Here is a 16,695-nt window from a genome sequence, read left to right on the forward strand (position 1 = left end):
TTTTTTACTAGAGCTAAAAAAAAGAAGCATGTACAGGGCATCAATAAAAACAAAAGATGATCATAAACCTCTGAGATCCCTGCATATGATTTATATGCGAAAATGATCTCTGTAAACCTCATATTTACTTGCCTTCATAACACACAATGCTGTTTTTTTTACCTCTCCTATCACTTTAAAGGAGACAATACGGCTGTGACATCCCTTCCAATGTTGAAATTACGTCAATGCGCATTGATTAAGCTAATTATTTCCTTCCTATTTTTTCTGGAACCCAGTCCCTACTTTTGGGGTTCAAGGGATGGCAAGCTTGGGCCCCCAGCACTGGCTTGGTGCTACGCACAATGGATGAATAGCTTGATTATTTATTGTTCTTCAGTCAGGGTGAGTTATTTCATTCCCTGCCTTTTCCATGGAGCACTGTGCACTCATCTCACCTCTGTGGATCTGCTCAAGTGACCTTGGCCCCACCAGTTAAGAAGGGACCCTGGCTCCCATGGCTGATGCCCAGCCTCTTGCAGGGCGCCGTGTTGTTGGGGTTCTCCTCATCCCCCAACCCTATCCGTGCTTTCAATGGTTAACAGTGAAGAAAAGTAGGCGTGCCCGCGCCGTCCACGCTCTGCAGGTCGGTGGATGGAGACAGGGTGCTCGGACAGTCGGACTGACAGCAGAGCCAAGCAGATACTGAAAGGGGCCTTGTGTGTATTTATTTACATAATGTTTCTAAATGAAATGCTGCGTAGAGTTTACATTAAACCGTTTGCGTAGGAACTTGGTGGATGGTAACTGAAAGCCAGTGTTTAGGAAGGAGTGAGGGTGGTGAGTGAGGCACTGCAGGACAAACCCTCCAGGTCCAATGAGCCTGATACACTAAAATCCAGGGGTGACCAACAGGGAATGCGTCAGCTTGACGGTGACCGTGGGGGCAGGAGACTGGGCAGTGGGGGCTTGAGCTGAAGGAGGTGGTGTGTGAGTCTGGGGATGCCGAGCCAGGGAGATGCATGTTCATCTTGTAGAGGAAAAACGGCAGTGCAAAGGAATGGGGATACTGTCCAGCGAAGAGTGCACCTCAAGGGGTAGTTGCTCTCTACCATCAGCAATTGAAAACCAAAAATAATCATGTAGGGGGCACCCCAAAACCCAAATTCTATAATATGTACACAATGTAATTACTTCTGAGTGCCACCACATTATTCATTTTGGTTTTGTAGCAGAACTGATGTTTGTGTTAAAGGGGATGCCTCGAAGGGATAGTTCTGAAAAGGTGTAAATTGGCGCGAGCAAGAGCAGACATGAAGACTGGACTGAGGAATTTCTGAACATCCATTACAACGCAATGCCTTTACAACACGGTCAATACAACGCAAGTTCCATTACAACGCTTGCCATTACAACGCATATCCCTCACTGACCAGCACCTTCTCTGAGGTAAGCACCCAGCGGTGTTAGAATAGTAATTTTCGTTGTAATGGAACATGCGTTGTAATGGCTTGCGTTGTAATGGAACATGTGTTGTATTGGAAGTTGTATCGTAAAAACCCTGTTGTAAAGGTATACATTGTAATAGTTTGCGTTGTAACATCATACATCCAGCTCTAGGCACCAGCCTGATGGCTGCGGGTGGGGTGTATCTGGGACTGTTGAATTGTAGGTAGCGTGTGTGAGGGGTTCTCCGGGGATGACACAAAGCAATGCTGGCATCCTAGCAGGGGGCTGCTGCAGTGGTCTTGCTAGACCAGAAGATGGTTGAGCTGGGCAGAGGAAGGGACTGGAGGTGATAATCATGTAGAGGCAAGCATCTCACTGCGATGTCCAAGGGAGCCATGAGGCTGCAGGCGTGGACTAGCATGAGATAATATCAGCTCTTGGGAGACCCTGAAATGGACTGGCAGGGGCGAGTGCTGAGTATTCAGAGCACTCTCTATTTCAAAAGGAGGGTGGGCCAGCTTAATACAGAAATCTGAATCGGTCTTTGGAAATACTTTGAAACACTGGACGTTGGCAGGCATGAATGGGCCCAAATCCTCTTTCCGGGATAGCACTGGAACAAGTGTGAGAGGTAAAAGGTCCCCCTGCAGCGCCTACACTGATGCTACCTGGTGGGGGCGCTTGTATCACAGGGAATGTCCTAAGGCAGTATGGAGCACATTCAGGAAAGTGGAATATTATGTGGTAGGGCCGGGTAGCCTTACCATGTAATATTATCACAATACCCTAAAGATAAATCTTGGATTCACACTAATAAATCCTTAGCTCAGTCCTGTTAGAGTGGCAAAGAGCAGTCAGGCTTTACTAGAGGAGCATGTGTTAAGCATTTCTGAGTACTAGCATGGAAGAAATTGACACGACTCGAGAGAAATCCAAAACCAATTTATAAAAATAATCTGTATTTTTATCTTAATTTGAACACTGAAATGAATGGAATAGCATACATATAACCGGAGTTATAGATTTTTTAAGCAATATTAAATCAGTGCAGGAAAATACATAGATAAAATAACATTGCGGTAAATGGCAAAATGCACTAGTGACAATTGGTCACTTGCAGGTCGCGTTACTGAGAACCCTTATAGGGTTACGGTCATGTGGGCCCCAGGACCAGGCCACAACAGTCAGATCAATTTTACAGAGGCCGTGGTGTCTGGGTGCAGAGTTGTTCTGGCGTCCTTGGTATTGAACGGGAGACATGGGTGGTGCTGATTTTACCACTTACATAGTACGGCAAGAAACAACATGCAAAAACACAACAGGTACACAACTGCTAATGTCGGATGATGGTTGCACGGTGTTCTCTGTACATGCAGCATCAAGTGTGGGGATTGTGTACCGGACTGGTGACCACAAAGCCAAGTCAGCAGTAAGCACAACAAACAGCTTTGGGAACTTCACTGGGTCCAGGGGAGTAACATAGTAGCCTAAAACTTTGTATCAGGCAATACTACAACTCCAACAATGCACTGGACCACCTGGATTTGGCCGATCCCTTGGAGGGCCCGATGGCCAGCAATTGTTTGTCAAACAATATTCAATCATAGCCATGATCATCTCTGAATGGTGTAATAAAGAGATGGAACGACTCTTGAGTCAGGGTAACCATCCATGGTAACCAAGGTACAATCAGGTTCCCAATAATGGTCAAGAAATGGGTAGTGTCGCGTAAATAAGCTGGTAAGGCAACAACATAAGGTCGTAAGTAGTGGTCGATGTACCGAGAGGTGTTCTCGACCACTACTTACGACCTTATGTTGTTGCCTTACCAGCTTATTTACGCGACACTACCCATTTCTTGACCATTATTGATGGAATTCACTGGGAACCTGATTATACCTTGGTTACCCTGGATGTTGGCAGCCTTTATACCAGCATTCAACATCAGCTAGGTTTGAAGGCTGTGCAACATTTCCTCAAGAGTCGTTCCATCTCTTTATTACACCATTCAGAGATGATCATGGCTATGATTGAATATTGTTTGACAAACAATTTCTTTCTGTTTGATGATGTCGTCTATCGGCAGTCACAGGGCACAGCGATGGGCATCTGCTTCGCCCCCAGCTATGCCAATCTTGTCATGGGCTGGTGGGAGGAGCAGGTGGCCTCACAATTGGAACAATTCTCTAACTGTGTCTTGTGGCTCCGATATATTGACGACATCTTTTTAATTTGGAAGGGTGATATGAACTCTGCCACTGCATTTGTCAATATACTGAATGACAACCCACACAATTTGGTCTTCACAGAACACGTCAGCAGGACCACTGTGGAGTTCCTCGATGTCACTGTGGAGATCAAAGAACAATCTATGCATACACATCTTTACCGGAAATTGACTGCCGGTAATAGTATCTTGAGTGCTTCCAGCTCGCATCCTCGCACGCTAGTGTACAGCATCCCATATGGGGAACTATTGCATGCCAAACGCAATTGTAGCACGGAGAGGAGTTATGCTATTGAAAAAAACAACATGGTACAACGCTTCAGAGAGAGGGGCTACCATCCACGCACGATCCAAGAAGCTTGTAGCAAAGTGGATAGTGTTGCACGTAATGGGCTACTACACCCTGTGCCACGAATATCGGAAACTGAGAGTCTACGTTTCATCACTACATATTCAGGACAAGCGCATGATCTGCGCCGTGTCCTAGACAAACACTGGCATGTCTTATTAACTGATAGCCATCTCAAAGAACATTTGACTAGTCATCCGCAAGTTACATTCAAGAGAAGTAACTCTTTGAGGGATGAGCTAAGCCCTAGTGTAATAACTAGTACTATATCTTCTAAGAATGTTGGTAGGCCAGGATTCCGTTGCTGCAGAAATTGTAAGGCCTGTAGAAATAGCATCGATTGCATGGAGGTACAATTTTCCAGTATGAATAGCAAGTTTACCATCAAGAAAGCCTTAACTTGTAATACTATGTACTGTGTTTATGCGCTAACCTGCCCATGCAACAAGGCATACATCGGCAGCACAATCCATCGCGCAAAAAAGAGAGTATTAGAACATGTAAGGGCCTTATGCCATAACAACAAACAATATCCAGTTGCACGACATTTCTTCGAAGAACATGCTCAAAATGAGAAATTGTTGAAAATGGTGGTGATTGATGCTGTCATGGACACTGCACGTGGAGGTAATAGATTACTCCTCCTGAGACAATTAGAATCTAGATATATTGTGGACTTTGACACAATGGTCCCGAGAGGGTTGAATTCCAGTGAAGAGCTATCTGTACATTTGCATAAGTAAGATATATCATCACATTGTGGCTCTGTTTATGATATACTAAAATTGATCTTATTCTTACTTTTTTAGAGATTGGTATTGAATCATGCTGTGGCCCTTCAGGAACTTCGAGTTGCATTTACAGTATTATATATTTTTCCAGTATACCCACTAGGGTGATGTGATGGCATATTCACAAATAAGATTTTCATGTGGTCTGGGTGTATATTGCTAATATTAGCTGGAACATTTTGTAAACCTGCCCACTGGGGCTTAACTTTTGTACATATTTTGTATATTATGTATAGTGTGTTCATATTATTTTTTAAAATGATAATATGATTTCATCTGCACCCTTTTCCAAAATTTATTTGGATATACAGCCACTTTTTGTATATATGCTATGATACATGTAACTTTATTTTATATATGTTACTGGGTAATATACACTTGTATAATGAATTTCGCACTAGGCTAAGATGGCCGCCAAATTACCATGTCTCTGCATTACATTCTGTTGATGTGAAGAGTCTGTTGTCTATTTTTCGTTTATGAATTGTATATAACTTTACACAAAAAAACTGTGCTTCAGCGTGAACAAGGCGAAAGCTGAAACGCGTAGCGAGTGCAGTTCATTAAAACCGATTTTTGAATCTGCAAATCTCCCCGGTGTCCGTGTATACTTTTTTGAAGAAGGAGTGTGTAAAGCTGCATAATTGGGGCTTCCGATTACCCCCGACACGGACCGCCCTATTAGACAGCCTTCGTCTTCATCGGAACTGGCTTTGTGATATATATATATATATATATATATATATTATCTACTGGCGGTCGCCAGTAGATAGTTATAGTTAGGATTGTGTTTCCATAGGAAATCCGCAACATTCTATTTGGAATAACTTTGGCGCCGATTGACGAATCTTCGCGAAATTTTCAAAATAGGTGGGGCGCTCCGCTCCGCTCCTTCCCTGAAAGTCTCGGGGGGATTTGTCAAGCGGGGGCTGAGAAAAAGGGGGGGTCCCAAAACACGTTTTCCCCATGCATTTTTCCATAGGACATTTAGTCCAAGCTACAGCCTGAACGGCTGAACAGAATTACTTGAAATTTGGCAGAGAGGTAGTCCTCAGGTCAGGGATGTGCCTTTTGCAGGTCTGGTGTAAATCTGTTCAATATTTCCTGAGAAAATAGCATTTAAATCAATATATATATCTATAGGCGCGCTCCGTGCGCGTACGGTAAAATGTACCGTACGCGCACGCTGCCGTGCGCGAGCGCGATTCTGATTGGTTGTTAGATCTTAGTAAACATTCGAATCGGTCGAAACCAGGAAGTGTCGGCTGCCATTTTGTCTCTCGCAGTCTGAGGGGGTGAAAAACAAAGGTGGAGAACGTGAAAAGGGGGCAGGGTGGACAGTTCCTGACCCCCTAGCCTTTGTCAGGGGGTCCCAGAAGGACCCCCAAGGGCCAAAATTTCTTTTAATTTTTTTTCCGAAAAATCGCGGAGTGCGCAGAGCGTGCGTGTACGGTAGAAATGGAAAAATTCCGCGAACTGCGTAACGTGGGCGCGCGGTGCGCAAAGCGCACCGTGCGCGTACGGTACGCGCACGGTGAAAAACCTTAAATAAATAAATACATAACTTAGCATTTAAAAAAACGTACAAATTCACTGAAAAAACCATAGGTTTCACACACGTTATAGTTAGGAATTAGCATTTAAAAAACCTTGCAAATTCACTTAAAAAACCATAGGTTTCACACATGTTATAGTTAGCTGGACATTTCACTCATGAAAAACCATTGAAATTCCCCCGTTATAGTTAGTGCAGGCAACTATAACTCACGCGACCGCAATCCTCTGCTGATGACGTCAGATATTACATCACTGATGACATATGTGTCTTTCTGAAAAAAAAATATTTGTAATATATGTATAGCTAAAGATTAATGGAAGAAGACATGGGTAAATAGGTGTCTAAATACAGTGATGTAATATCTGACGTCATCAGCAGAGGATTGCGGTCGCGTGAGTTATAGTTGCCTGCACTAACTATAACGGGGGAATTTCAATGGTTTTTCATGTTTGAAATGTCCAGCTAACTATAACATGTGTGAAACCTATGGTTTTTTAAGTGAATATATATATATATATATATATATATATATATATATATATTCACCAGTAGGTAGTTATAGTTAGGACCAAGTTTCCATAGGAAGAACATTCTTTGTTTTGCTTATATCTTTGGCGTCATTTGATGAATCTTAAAGAAATTTTCCAAACTAATTCTTTGTTCATATCAGCTCCTATGTTGAAAGTTTGGGGGTGATTCGTCAAGGGGGGCCGAGAAAAAAGGAGGGTCCCAAAACATATTTTCTCCATGTTAATTTCCATAGGAAATTTTAGACAAGGCTACAGGTCGAACGGGTGAAAGGAATTACCCCAAATTTGGCAGGGAGAAGGGTCTTGGTCTAGAAAGCACGCTTTTGTTTATTTGGTGTAAATCCGTTCAGTAGTTTTGGAGAAATATAGAAATTTACAGATATCGATATTAGGGAATTCTGCAATCTGATTGGCTGAGGCGTTACGTGCACGAGCTTGCTGCTTATTGGCTGTGAGCGGTGCGAGCGGTTGCAACTAGGAAGTGTTGACAGCCATTTTGTGATTCCGTTGAAATGAGTAATGGTGAAAAAGGGCGAAAAGAGAAGGAAACAGGAGGATAGGAGCATTGTAACCTCTGTGGGGGAGTGTGAAGCGAAGTAGTCACGCCTACCGGACTGAAAGTGCGGTGTTGCTCAGAGTGACATGGTGCTGAGATGAGATGCTGCTACACTCGGGTATGAAACGGAGAGCCTAAACCGTGAGGTCATTGCTGTAAAGTGATGTGCTCTGGTGTTTGTAGCATACCTGTGGAAGTAGTGTTAGTAGGCGTTTATACCATACAGGGAGAGGGAAGCGAACTACTGACCTCTACCGTGCGTTTATACTATACCGGAAGTGGGAAGCGAAGTACTCACGCCTACCGGTGTGAAGACTCGGGGATCAAACCGAGCTGATTGTTGTAAAGTGATGGGCTGTGGGCGCTGTAGCATACTGGCCGCTGTAGTATAACTGTGTAAGTAGTGTTAGTATGCGTTTATACTATACAGAGAGTGGGAAGCGAACTACTCACCCCTACTGGTCTGAAGATTTGGGGATTAAACCGTGAGCTCATTGTTGTAAAGTGATGTGCTATGGGCGCTGTAGCATACCTGTGGAAGTAGTGTTAGTTTGCATTTATACAATACAGTGAGTGGGACGCAAACTACTCACCCCTACCGGTCTCAAGACTCGTGGATGAAACCATGAGCTCATTGCTGTAAAGTCATGTGCTCTGTGTAGTATTTTAATGTAAGTCATAGTAGAATGTTAGTATGTAATGCTACTATAATGTATGTATGTAATGTTAGAATGTAGGGCTGTCATGAGGGGAATCTTGGGGAGTTTGTACACGGTGCTGGAGAAGACGGTTGCCTTGCTGTCTGGTCCTGTTGGTGTCTGTTTAAGATGTCTTCTTTTCCTGCAATAAATCTACTTATCGGATCCACTGGTGTCTTCCTCTTCACTACATAAATTTAAAGACGAGCGGGAGAAGGTAAAAAGAAGGCAGCACTCACCAAGATTTTGAGCTTGCTTGCATTCTGCCGAAGATCCGTTTTCTTGGTGAAGCTGTATCTACTCATCCCAGGGTCGTCGGCTCATCGAACTATGTGATCCTACCTCTGGTAGGATTTATATTTTTTGGTTTTGGGCTTCCTCTGCCTCTTCACTACACTCTGGTTGCTGTACTACACGTGTGCAAGTAGTGTTAGTATGCGTTTATACTAATTCTGTAGTTATGCATTAACCAATGCATCATGGCCCTATGGAGCGCCACCTTCCAGGCCATACAATGTCAAGGGGTGTGCATCCGTGGGACATTTATGTTTGATATTACAGGGCGGGAGCATTGCTTCCACCCTGTGATAGTAAATTCTTGTTTGCCTTGCCTTGTTGAAGCGAGAGGAGGAAAACCTCGTATTGCTTCAATAAAGCGGATCCGGATGGTAAAAATGGAGAAAAAAAAATGAAGCGTGGTCTCACCCATTCATTTAAATGAGCCCACTGGTGGGTAATGTTCCGGGGCCAATCCTATTATTATATTGCGGGGTCTCTGCAGCACTGGGGACCTTAATCTCACATGTAAAGTAGGCGCAGGAGGGCGCAGAGACGTTTTGCAGACTAGGAGATCGACACCTCCCCAGGAATTGTTTACGAAATGTTTGGGGGGCTTCGAGGCCAACTCAAGACCGGGGATCGGCAACCTCCGGGGCTTTACTTAAATATGCAGGGTGGGCCTCGCCAGTCCTTGAAGCCTCGGTGGCCCTAGGCAGTGCCTTATTGGTTCTGTAATCACACGGGCAGTACTCATGGTGTTATAAAGTGATACACTCATAGAACCCTTGCCATTGTAGAATTACCCATGCTTCATTTATGTAATAGTCTGTTGGTTTATATTTGGTAGGTGCACCGCAAAATTAAAAATGTTTTCCCTCATAACCTACTATCAACCGCCGATTTTCACAATAAACTACAGACAAGTGTTGTCAGAAAAAGAAGACCCATACACCCACTTATTTATTGTTTTATTAAAACAACACAAATCAATGGAAACGTAACTTTATTCGAACAACAGTAAAACATGAAAGAAGTGGGTGGGACTCCTCCGGGAGCAGCGTACAAAACCTGCAAGAGAAAAAAGAAACATAAGTATGTGTGCCATGTCCAAGAGAACAAGCATTTGCAATGCAATAGGTCTCGCATTAACATGAGTTTAAGCTATTGGCATTGCAAATGACAATGCCTTTTATTGATGTTTTAAAAACGAAAACAAAAATAAAAGGCATTGTTATTTGCATTGTCAATAGCTCAAACTCACGTAAATGCGAGACCTATTGCATTGCAAATGCTTGTTAATTGCTGGCAAGTCTAAGACCGGGAGGGACCCGGCCACTTAAAGCCCTGCACAATTTACATTTCAAGCAAGCACCCTCTACACAAGACTAAAGGCTCCTTGCCCTTTGACCCAAGGCACCCTGCCCAGTGACACTGGCTCCTGCTCACAGTATGAGGTTCCTATCCCTAAAACTCATCACCATTGGCTCACCGCATGAGACCAGAGGCAGCCTTAAGCCGCGCTCATGAGCTGGCATCAGAAAAGAGGCAATACCAGCATGTGCCCTAAAGTTCTCGTAAGGCGCCACTTAGGCGCACTAAAAACGTCAAAATAAATTCAATGAAATAACAAGCTGTGTGCGTGCACGCGCGCTAAAAGAAAATTTAAAAAGCTCGCGAGTGGTGTTCAGAGGCTCTTGAGTGAGTGCGCTGGCGATGAGCGGGTGCGTGATCGCACATCCTGCTCTTTTTCGAAGCACATACTCGTGCTTGTGGCGCGTGGCTGTGCACTCCCGCAAGCCGTATGCCGCCACAAGCACAAGTATGTGCTTTGTAAAAAGAGCTGCACGATGACTAAAGGTCTCCTATGCAGTGCATGCGCACTGCGTAGGTGAGATCTATAAAGAAAGGTAGTCCGAATGAAAGGAAGAAAGTGAGAATTGGACAGAGAGTGAGTGGGTGGAAGGGAGAAGGGGAGGGAGAGTCAGAGAGAGGAGGAGACAGAGCGTCAGCCTACTGCACCCAGCCCTCACTGTTCAACTCCCGTCACCCGTGTGTCTGGGTCGCTGGGGTCCGCGAGAAAGAGTGCGGTCCAGCAAGTCTTTCAAATGAAACAGAGATATGAATGAGGCCAGAGATGATATTATTATCTACGGCAACATCGCTTGTCTGCACCTGTGCACCCAGGCTGCTGCACCCCAGCCCATTCCCCCGCACTGTGCTCAATTGCAGCTCCTGCGCACCGAGGATTCACTGCTCACCTGTCACAACCGGTGCGAGCTCCAACTCTGGGGTGCCGCTCTTAGGGTGGCACAGCAGGTCTCCGGTCAGGGACGGTGTCTTGATACCACGATGGAAGGTGTCAGAATGCCCATGGCCTCATCACGGGTTGAGCATCCGCTCCGCCAATTATGGTGCCACTAACTCAGTGTCTGAAAAGGGAGAAATAATATAATGGCGGAAACGTCTTAAGGTAAATGAAGGTTTATTTCAAGCTTAAGAGAGAACACCAGTTGAGTGCATCCTTCCTTATTGAAGTACGATCTACCAACTGTTAGTGGTAATTGTGGTTCAAAGAGGAGTTGGAGTGCACGAGAATACACAAGGGTAAATAATAATATATTATGCCAACGTTCACATACAAAGGAACAGAGCGCATGCTAGAAGGATAATGTGCGCGTGCAATGCAGTTGGGCAAGTCTGTGTGCATGTACACTTAGTAACCAGATCACTACAGTGCCCCAAAAGCCAACGCCATGTGTCTGTAGGGCAGCTGGCTCAGGCCTACAGTACGGTCCAGCAGGTCATTAAAATGAGAGAGAGATGTGACTGAATGAGGTCAGAGATCACATCATTATACACGGCAACATCGCTTGTTTGCACCTGTGCACCCAGTCTGATGCACCCCATCCCTTCCGCCGCACCACGCTGAATTGCAGCCCCTGTGCCCGAAGGCCCCACTGCTCACCTGCTGTCATTAGTTTGTGTCCAAACACGACGTCCAGCAGGGATCAAATTCAGATGGATTTTTGATTGCCAGGATGATATACACCTCATGTATACCTTTTTTTTAATTGCGCATTGTGATATGCGAGGTGGATGCAGCCATATCACCTGAAGCAGTGTGGAAGAACTGGGACCTGTGGCGTCGTCGTTATCCTATTTATACATACGCAAAGTGGGCTTGGCTTGCGTATGCCAGGCCAGTGTAGGGGTGTGAATAATTATTCCGGGGACCTGGGCGTTGTTCCTGGGCAGGAAGCGTACTTATGTGTTTGTCCCTGTTGCAGTTTTGACGTCGCACAATCCGCAATTTACATCAATGTAGCATGTACCGGGAGGGCGACAACTATCTCTAATGAGATGCTGTCCGAAAACATTGAATGGACAACATCACATGTCGTTGTCAAACTTGTGGATATGCGCATGTCAATGGTGTGCGGTATTTTTGAAAGTGTTGCTATCGCGAAGCGCACACATGTAAATGTGCTCGGATGGAGGGAGGATCAGCAGTGAGGCTACGTCATACACAGTGATAACGGTCATTATAGTTAAGCAATGCATGTCAAACGTGAATCTGAAAGTCTCACATATGATACACTACTATACTGGTAAAGCCTGACAACAGAGCATACTGCAACACAAATCTACAAATTACTCTTTACTGTTTGTCACATGTGATCTAGGATGTGCACTCTGCCCATGACAGATGATACCCCTTTGAGCCGCCAATACCCAGGCCGAAAGGCAGCACAATAATGCGTGCACTCACACACCAGGGGCATCGTGTAACACACATTTGTATATAATCTGATCGGGGCTTCCTGGATTCGCCCTGAGTTCTGGGGATGTCTTTAAGCACTCACGAGTAACGGATCTGTTTGCAAATAAATTGCATAAGGTACCATTCTAAACTAATAAATGCGTACTAAATGGAAGAGAATCAATTCTTACCGTCTATGGAAGAAGAAACTCAGTGCAACTGCGTGCTGATTTTTGCTTCTCGAGAAATGCTGTGTGTGCAAGCAGCGGTTTAGAACATGTCCGTCTGCGTCGTTATGAACTAGAGATGGGACTATGCCGGTACGCTATCTAGCAGCGTGTGTGGTGAAAGAGTTATGGGAAATGTCGTTTATTGTGTTTAGTAGATAAATAAGCGTGATAGATGGTGAAATATAACACAAATGATGTATCGGATAAAGCGTTAAACTCGTGCTAAATGAAAAATCAATGGAAGTAAACGTGAATGTTAGCAGTGGTTAAGTGCTTGAAACTAATACGTCAAGTTGAACATTAGACGCGTATTGAATAAAAAGTCGGTAAAAGTAAACGTGGATGTTAGCAGTAGTGAAATGCTCAAAACAAATACCTTGTATAAAAATAGAAGAGGATGTTAGTGGATTGAGATTTAAATGGATTCAAGAGAACAATGGATATTAGTTAATGTGGAAATTCACTTCTACTAACCAACTAATGTAGAATTTTTAAAGTAGTGTGAATAAGAGAATTATATGTATTGTACAGTTTCCAAAAATATCCGATATAATCACAGAAAACAAATCATTTCCATTTTGTCATTAAGAGCCGTAGGGGATAAAGTTTGTAAAAAGTCAATCCAATATATTTCTCTTTGTAACAATTTATTGTTGTTATCAACTCCTTCATGTTTAGGGACAACCTCGACTATTTGTGCTCTGAGCTGAAATATACTATGTTTCGCTTCTGCCCAATGAACGGCTACGCTTGCGGTTTTGCTACCAGTACGTATGGTACTTTTCTGTTCTGTTAAGCGAACTTTGAACTTATGTTCCGTTTTGCCTATGTATGCCTTGCCGCATGGGCATTTTAAACAATAGATTATGTTGGTGGTGTTACAGTCAGATGTGTGATTCAATTTCATGTTTTTACCAGTAACGGGGTGTGTAAGTATATTGCCCAAAGTTATATTATTGCAATGCGTGCAGTTATTGCATCTAGTTGTGCCCTTTGAAGTTTGCCTGATTGGTAATCTATCAGGTATTTTAATCAATTCTTATAAATTCCTACCCCGAGTGTAGGAAAATGTTGGTTTTTCCTTAAAGATTCCATTAAAGTCGGGCTCATTTTGTAGCAGCTCCCATCTTTTATTTATAATTTTCCTGATTTGGTTCGAACCAGTAGAATACTTGGATACAAAAGTAGGTGTGGTTTTTTGAATTTTGGTATTTTCATTGAGTAATGATTTCCTATCTTTGTTTTTCAGCTTAATGATGCTTTTCTCTATAACTTCAGAGGGATATCCTCTTTGTTCAAATCATTGTATAAATTGTTCAATTTTCATTGTTGCTGTCTCTGGTTCAGAACAGATCCGTTTGATCCTTAAGAATTGTGAATAAGGTAAATTGGAGATAAGACTTCTTGGATGAAAGCTGGTGAATTGTAAAGTGCTATTTCTATCCGTGGGTTTCATGAACATTTCTGTGATTAATTTTTTGTTTGGTCTGATCCTTCTTGATTGAAACATCCAAAAAGTTAGCTTGGTTATTGCTAATAGTATGGGTAACTTGAATTCTGGGGTTCCTTGTGTTAAGTTGATCAATCAGATTCTCCAGTTTTGTCAGTGGTTGTGACCATATTAAGAATATATCATCTATGTATCTGCTATATTGTACCAATCCTTTGGTCCAATTGTCATCAGTGAGTATGAAATCATTTTCAAATTTTGACATGAAGATGTTGGCGTGTGTTGGGGCACCGGAATAACCCATGGAAGTTCCAGTGAGTTGTCCAAAAAAAATTGTCTTGCCATAAAAAATAACTGTTGTGAAGACAAAAAAACAAAAGTTTAAGTAAAAATACACTGAATTATTCTGTTAAATCCATTTGAAGAAGAGCCCATTCTGTGGCTTCTCTACCTTCTGTGTGAGCTATAGAGGTGTAGAGTGCAGTCACATCTATTGTACAGAGTATCCAATCCTCACAAAAGAAAGGGGCAATCATCTCAAGTTTTTAAAAAAAATCTGTGATGTCTTTGGTATATGTGCACCATCCTTGCACAAAATTTTGAAAGAAATGATCGAGGAACCTGCCTAAAGGATCAAATATTGACCCGCATCCAGAAACAATAGGACGAAATGGAGTATCTGTTGGATGTTTATGTATCTTTGGTATCATGTAAATCTTGGGTCTCCTAGGTTTGGTTGTAGTAAGGTAAGACTTTAATTGTGAAATTATTATTCCAGTTTCTTCAACTTGGTCCAAAATTTCTTGTAGCATCCTTTGTAAGGTGATTGTTGGATCCTTATCCAGGAGAAGGTATGTTGAGGTATCCATTACATGATCATTAACTTTTTTCGTACAGTAAGAAGTATCCATGACGGAGGAAAGATGGCATCCGAGTAGCGGCCACTCACATCGTCTCGCCGGTCCGGTCCCAAAAATTAAAGACTGACCTGTTTTCATACCTAAAGCATGCTGGGCTATGATATGATGATCTGATCTGACAGCCCTGACAAGAAAGGAGGAATTGCAGCACCCGCCGCATGACAGCGATTCGAAATCCATCGCGGTACCGGCACGGCTGTAGAGCGGTAACCCGCATGACGATCGCGTCATGCACAGGCAGCCGGATCCCGGCATCTCCGCTCAGCGCCCTGCGGCCGCTCTCAATGTACTGCATCCAAGCGAGACCATCGGTGCTCTACAGCTTCCTGACGACGGCAGTCAACCCAGCTCCACCGAATCATCGCTACAGGGGTCAATATTGGATACTTTGTTTTCTGGTTTCTCGCTACATTTCCTACAAACAAGTAAGGATGTCGGGGCGAGGGGGGAAAAGTTTAAAAGCCACAAATCCAAATAATCAATCATCGGCCCCCATGATGACTAAGGGTATACATCCTAATCGCCCAGAAACAAGGGGGCTAAAAAACAAGGAGCAGCCGGAGCAGGTGATACCAATGGACAGGCCAGACCGAGTGACAAAGTTAAGCAAAAGGACACAAAATAATAGCACAAAACTCTTGGATACTGCCCTAGCCCATCATTCTCAACCCTTAATCTCAATTATGTTTAGCCCATTAGAGGTGGGAAGTCAGCACAATGAGTCCATGGAAAAAACTATATTACCTGTATTACCGAAGCCAGTGACATCTGCAACAGTTGCAACAGCTGGCGGGGGTATTCCAAATTATGCTCCCCCCTCGCCGTTGATTCCTGCTACAATGGTAAAGATCATTCCTGCAACAATGGTAGAGATCATACAACCAGTAGATGCTTCCTTAGCCACTACTCCGACCCTGGATTCAAGATCCTTTACTCCTGAACTTAATGCAAATCAATCATTACAAGGAAATACTGAAAGCTCTGAAAACCCCGAATGCCCTGACATCCTGGAGAAACCTTATGCAGTCACAGACGAATCAGAACTTTATGAGACTGGTATATCCACCTCCAGTGAAGGGGAGGATGACGGAGGGAAACACGACTGGGGAAGTAGTACGGACTCAGCAACCCTATGGCAATCGGCCGCTCGGGGAAAAAAGAAATCAGAGAAGAAAAAGGGGAGAAAAAGTGGCCATAAAAGTGGTGAAACTACCGATCTAAGCAGTAACCCTGAGCTTAGATGGGACTATTCGTCTTCCCAGTTTGCGACTCCATCAGACGGCACCATACGGTCAGCAGGCAATCTCTCAGCAAGGACTAAGTCAGGCAGCAGGAAATCCAGAGATTCTGAAGAACCAACCCTTTCCGAAGTCTTACGTTCAATCAAGGGCTTTCAAGAAGAGGTCAAACTGGATAATAGAAAAAATCGGCAAGCCACACAAAAGTTGCAGGGGGCAATCAGGAAAGTGGGCCGAACCTGCACCGAAATTGCAGATAGAATGTCGTCGGTAGAGGTGCGCAATGAAAATCTAGAAAAAGATGTTTCCTTACTGAAAGAACAAACAGAGTCGCATGATGGTATTGTTAAAGAATTAATGGCCAAGATTGAAGAACAGGAGAATCGGATGAGATGCAACAATCTCCGCATCCTTGGGGTCCCGGAGGGGCTGGAAGGGAACGACCCTAGGGCCTATATAATATCACTTTTTAAAGGTGCATTTCTGGAGATGCAATCCTGGGACTGGGACAAAGAAATACAACGCGCTCACAGATTTCCCCTGACACTTTCGAAACGGCCTGTCTCTCAGGATCAATACCCCCGCGCAATTCTAGTCTATTTTGGAAACTTTCTTCAATGGCATGCTCTTTTTGACTCAGCCAGGCCGACAAGTAAGAAGGAATTCAATGGTGTTACCTTC

This window comes from Triturus cristatus, chromosome 1_2 (assembly GCF_964204655.1).
Source record: "Triturus cristatus chromosome 1_2, aTriCri1.1, whole genome shotgun sequence".
Taxonomy (NCBI): domain Eukaryota; kingdom Metazoa; phylum Chordata; class Amphibia; order Caudata; family Salamandridae; genus Triturus; species Triturus cristatus.